This window comes from Papaver somniferum, chromosome 1 (genome assembly GCF_003573695.1).
Source record: "Papaver somniferum cultivar HN1 chromosome 1, ASM357369v1, whole genome shotgun sequence".
Taxonomy (NCBI): domain Eukaryota; kingdom Viridiplantae; phylum Streptophyta; class Magnoliopsida; order Ranunculales; family Papaveraceae; genus Papaver; species Papaver somniferum.
In genome coordinates, this window is record NC_039358.1 from 141,103,289 (window position 1) to 141,109,343 (window position 6,055).

The 6,055-nt window shown below is 36.0% G+C and overlaps 1 long non-coding RNA gene across 1 annotated transcript; it reads right to left on the minus strand.

Annotated features, from left to right (window-relative positions):
• Window positions 1–250: 250 nt before the first annotated feature.
• Window positions 251–673, minus strand: LOC113333181. The gene is made up of 3 exons (XR_003351827.1): window positions 663–673; window positions 404–541; window positions 251–318 (listed from the first exon to the last, which is right to left on the minus strand). It is a non-coding gene; the product is annotated as an uncharacterized LOC113333181 (long non-coding RNA).
• Window positions 674–6,055: the final 5,382 nt, after the last annotated feature.

The following is a 6,055-nucleotide window of genomic DNA, read 5'->3' on the forward strand; positions in this document are numbered from 1 at the left end:
CATTAAGAAAATCAACATGCTTCTGCAAGTTATATCGAGGAAACATGCTAGAACATCTAATTATGTCGACAATTGTTCCAGCAACTGTGATATGAACCAGGATGATCACAATCATGACACGACTAATGTTCACTAATAGACAAAGTAAGAAATAATTGCACAACAAAAGTCGTCTTCAAAAAGGGTGTCTCACAAAGAAGGATAATAAACAAAGTTGATCAGAGAATCTAATCACGTGGCGTACCTTGGGTACAGGAAGCTAGTTTGATCTGCACCATTCAGGTATTCCTGAAGCATTTGGGGATGATACTCCAATATCTGTTGATTTTAAGAAAATAGTTATATTACAAAGCATCTATTAAATGAAAGATGTAAAATAATTGAGATCAAGCTGTTCAGATACCTCTCGGTAAATTAATTCTCGTACATCTTCCTTCGACAATTTCGTCCTTTCAAACTCAAACTCAAATTTTGAGATGGGTTGTGTTGATGGTTCACGGTCCACATTTGCCAAACCATGAAAATATGGATCAGCTAATGCCTGTGATTACAACCAAGAGTTAAAAAAAAGAAGCATATAAATAATTTGGATGATACGTTTTTTTCATTCAAGGAATCAACTTTGTTATACATATTGAAATATATCGGTTATAAAATCTGACTTCTTCAGCAGTTTAGTATAAGATGAAACCGTTTTCATCCTAGTTTAAAATGGGTGAAACCAAATTCAACCCAATTTAGTATAGGATGAAAACCAATTGCATGGTAGTTTAAAATGGGTGAAACCAAATTCAACCCAATTTAGTGTAGGATGAAACCCAGTTTCATCCTTGTTTACAATTAGTGATACCTAATTCAAAAATCATAGATTCATCCTACCTATAGATGAAACTGATTTCATCCTTGTTTACAATGAGAGAACCTAGTTTCATCCTTGTTTAAACTTAGATGAAAACAACTTCAGCTCAACCCAAAACAGGATGAAACCAGTTTCATCCAAGCCTAATTCAATTAATCTCAAACTAGTTTAAGCAATTCAATCCAAACCATAAACATGGATGAAAAACAATTCAATCAAATTCAAAACAGGATGATGCCCGTTTCATCCATGTTTAAGCAATAAGGAAAAATAAAAAGTCTATAATGCATTCATCGCATAGTTTTTGGGTTTAATACAGGATGATACCGGTTTCGTCTATAACAAGATGATACAAGTTTCATACTTATTTAGACATGGATGAAAATCATTTCAACCAAATTCAAATTAATGATAACATTTGCATCCAATTATTTCTGACTTGAAGCTTGTATGTAGAACAAAATCACTTCATAAAGTGTTTATGCAAAATAGCTAGATACATGCATATCTCTGAATCTACATCAAAAAATTCAGTTTTGTAATCAATCTAAACATCCAAAAAACCATCTAATTTAGCCTTAATCTTTCGCACAATCTCATAGATTGACAAAACAAACTATCAATTCATAATGAATAAATGAAGAACTTGTAATCACTTACCTCGTCAAAGACGAATCAACGAAATTTATCATCACCAGATTCAACATGGAACCATCTTATTCATCTTCATCGATCGATTGCAATTTCTTCACTTATCTAAAACAAACCCATCCATCGATCCCATCTCAAATTCATCTTCTTTGATTCTTACAGCCAAGAACTGAATAACACCACCACTAAATCAAACCAAATACCACCAGTAAACTTGAACTCTTTTCTCCTCACTGCCATCTACACAATCCATGACAGCAACTTCAAGTCAGATCCCAAATTCGACACCCACAGCATCGACCACCAATACCATTATTCTCCAATAATCAATATCACACCCTACTTCTCCACAACTTCAATTATTCATCAAATCGCAGTAGCAAACCCTATTTATTTTAAATCAATCGACATGAATAATATAATTTATCAGATTTAAATTCAAACACAGATTTATTTTCGGTGAAACGGTGTATAAAGAAGATGAAGACGATGATACTTGTTTTGTTTGGTAACGGAGATGATGGAAAACAAGAAAGATGAGGTGCAGAAGTGATGGAAAACGAGAGCTTTCTTTTGGATTTTTTAGATCTGGTTTATGTTTGAGGAGACGGAGAAGACGAGAAGAAGATATCCCTTCCAAAAGGGTATTAACGTAAACTCCTCTCCATTGGCTATTTGACCCAGGCCGAATCCTAACTGTCTATTTGGCCCAGGAAACATCTAATTTTGGCTATATAGCCCATTTCCTCAATAAAGAGAATCGCAAAAGAAAAAGGAGGAAACCGTTATCATCTGCGGCACATGTGTCTTAACTTTCAAAGCGAAAGACCACCTTGCCAGTAGGCCAACTCTCCGACTGTAGGGACTTAGTAAAACCCACAAGATGCTTAAAACCTCATGTTGCTTGGCATTGGCAATTGGCATGGCTGCTAATGGGTTTTGGAGGTGTGACAGTTACAAAGTTGTCTGGGGATGTGTACAAAATTCATATAAGCCAAAACATCTTTTAGCCAAGACATTTTGAGGGAGGATCCATGGATACTCTTAGAGGTTATTTGCGTCATTTTTTTACGTAAAATTCAAACGGCAATGAATTTGAATTTAATCTTTTGATGATACGTTCGACTTACACGACTCTTCATTATTACCAAAAATGAGCACAATTCGAGACGTATAACACCACCATCTACCCCTTTGAATATCTTTTTTTGATGGAAAAAGTGATTTTATTAACTAGCAAATACAATATAAGAGATTTAAAATTTCATCTGCATCAAATACATTAGATAAAATGCGAACCTTTTGTTGTAACTTGGAGGACATGTGCTGAGTATCTTTTATCCTTGCTTCTTTAGCCACGTGGTCCGCTGCTGAGTTGTATTTCCTTTGAACAAATTTTACCTGGGCTTGAGGCAGTTCTTGTAAAATTACCTTGATTTCCTCTAAAGTGTTTTCGGTTGACCAAGAGAAACTTGCGTTCGTCGTATTGATCGTGTCAACTAGCGATTTACAATCAGAGACTATTGTGACACTTGACAATAAGTTATCCTTTAGCCAAGTGGCCGCCTTTAACAAGGCTATTGATTCCGCATGTAGATCCGAGGACGCCTTCTCTGAACCCGCCGACACGTGCATAAAGGATTCGTGGTCTACGGAATAAAGAATAAAGGCAAAACCCATAGACAGGTCTTCTTTTGTAAATGAGGCATCTATGAATATTATCCAATCAGAGTTTAAGTTAGACCATTTATAATTGACCGACTTCACCTTTTTGAGATTAATTCCTTGTTGGAATGATTTTGATTGAATAGATTGCACGAATTTGTTTATCTGGCTGATCAGATCAATTGGGTTAGGAGTAATTTTCTCAAAAACTACCGAGCATCTGTATTTCCAAATGAACCAAAGTATGGTGGCTATTTTTTCTCCTAGACTAATTGGATCCTTAACCGAAATCCACTCTTTAACCCAGCTATCCATTGTATCAGTCACTCCTATTGAGTTGAATCTGTCCAGTGAAAAACCAAACCAAATAGCTCTAGCGAATGGGCAGGATCTGAATAGATGATTATCCGTTTCGTGAACTTGTGCATCACACAACTGACAGATAGGATTAATATCTTTGTTATGTGCTCCGAGTCTTGCTGAAGTGGGGAGGGATTTTTGAATTAATTTCCAAATGAACAGTTTGATCCTCGGAATCGCCTGGATTTCCCAAATTTTTTCCCAAGGGAAATCCAATGGAGTTTTATCATCTTGCACTTGATCAATTAAGAAATTGTAGATGTTTTTTGCAGAGAAGTTTCCAGTGTGATGATGTTTTCACCTCATTTTGTCATGTTCCTGGATTCTTGGAGTTATCGCTAGTATTTTGCTTCTGTCTTCTGGGCCGAAAAATTTGTTCAGTTTTTCCCGATTCCAATTATTGTATTCCGTAATTAACTCTTGAACCATTTTTGGGGCCTGTTCTTGAAGATTGGTAGGTTGAGTGATAATTTCTGTGTTTGGTATCCATCTATCTTCCCAAATTTTAGCAGATTTACCGTCTTTTACTTGCCAGACGAAGTTGCCTCTAATAAGGTCTAAGCCTTTTTGTATACTTGTCCATATCCAAGATAAATTGGAAGATCTAGTGGCTTATAAAGGATGAGAATTTGGAAAATATTTAGCTCGAAGTAGTTTAACCCATAACTGATCTTGATCAGATATAAGTCGACTGGCAAGTTTTGTAAGAAGAGCTATGTTGAATCTATGAGGATTTTTTATTCCTAGACCTCCTTGCGAGATAGGCTTATATATGTTGGCCCAAGCTCTTATATATCCCCATTGTCTCTTTTGTCCTTCTTTTTTCCACCAGAAGTTTCTTTGGATTCGGTCCATTTGATCAAGAGTCTCTTTTGGAAGGGAAATTACTTGCATTTGATATGTTGGAAAAGCTTGCAGAATATATTTAATTAAAACTTTTCTACCTGCCTTGATAAGAGTTTCGATTTCCAGCCTTGCGGAGTGGAATAGTATTTTTGGAGAAGCGGCTCAATACCCCTTTGAATATCAGCCGTCAAATAACAGTTGAAATTAAGATTGGTGGATGGTGAGGTTTGGTATCCCGAATTGTGCTCATTTTTGATAGTTATGTAGAGTCTTATAAGAGGAACGTATCATCAAAAGATTAGATTTAAATTTATTGTCGTTTGAATTTTTATAGAGAACATGACGCAAATCATGTATGATTGTGTCCATCTAAGAATGTCTACGGATCCTCCCTCAAACATCTTTTAACATTAGATTAATACACCCCAAGTGAATTGGTATCCCTATTACCAACGTTTGTCATTATGCCTAGCTATAGAGGATGCATCATAAGATCATGCAAAGTGCAATTAAGACCACCACAGAAGTTGAGTAGAATCTTAAACTCTCCGATTCAAAGACAATCCAAAATATTTTTGGAATCTTATTATTGGGGCTTAAAAATTCTTTGGTCTTTTGGGGGCTTTCTAGGGTCACCAAATAGTAAATGGGACACCCCCATCAAATATTTATATAAAGACTAATATGACCCCTCACTGATTTTAGATAATAAACTTGATTAATAGCACTAATCATGATTAGCTAATTAATCAACACTAATTCATTTCTTTAAGTTAAGTGTTGAAGATGAAAATCAAAACCAAAAAATCAGAGGGAAGAGAAGAAGAAGAAGAAGAAGAAGAAGAGGGGAAAAAATTTGGGGAAAAAAATGAAAATCAGTGATTCAAGCAAAATTTTTGATGTAGGTGAACCCTCTTCTTCAAAATACAATAACATATTATTACCCATCAACAACGATCAGTTCTTTGCTGATTTTTCAGAAAATCATGAAATTATTTCACAAACTCAAAATAACCCTTATGAACCTTACTATGATTTCGAAGGACCAACCCAAGAAGAAGAAGAAATCGAAGAAACAATTGCTCAAGATTACCAGGTATACCTCTATTCTAACTCCTATTTCAGTTTTTAAGCTCATAGTTGCAAGAAGTTTCGATTTTTTCCTTCATAAAACCCTAGGTTTCCAACCGCCAGGTCCAATCACGGCTGGGAAAACCATGAACTCCCAGTCGTTATTCATTATAACGGCTCACTATCGATGATCTCCCAGCCGTTATTAGCATGTTACGGATGGGACGATAAATACTCATGCCCGTAAATAAAAAATTACGGCCAGGTTTTTTCTACGTGCATGGGAATCATTTAATACTGTCGGCGGCGGTTAGGTTTCCTGTCCAAAAATATTAAATACTATTTAATGTTGCCGGCGGCGGTTGGGTTACCAATTCGTAACTTGTTTTACGGCTCGTTTTTTAGGCCTTAAGATGACTGACTCATCCAGTTACAGTGCAATTTACGTCTTGGAATTCCTAGACGTAACCAGTTTACGGTTAGGAATAGTACTTTTCGACCCAACCATTGTTGTTATGACGGCTGGAATATCACTTGTCGACCCAGTCGTATACTATTTGACGGCTGAAATATCACTTGTAGACCCAGCCGTATACTCCTTGT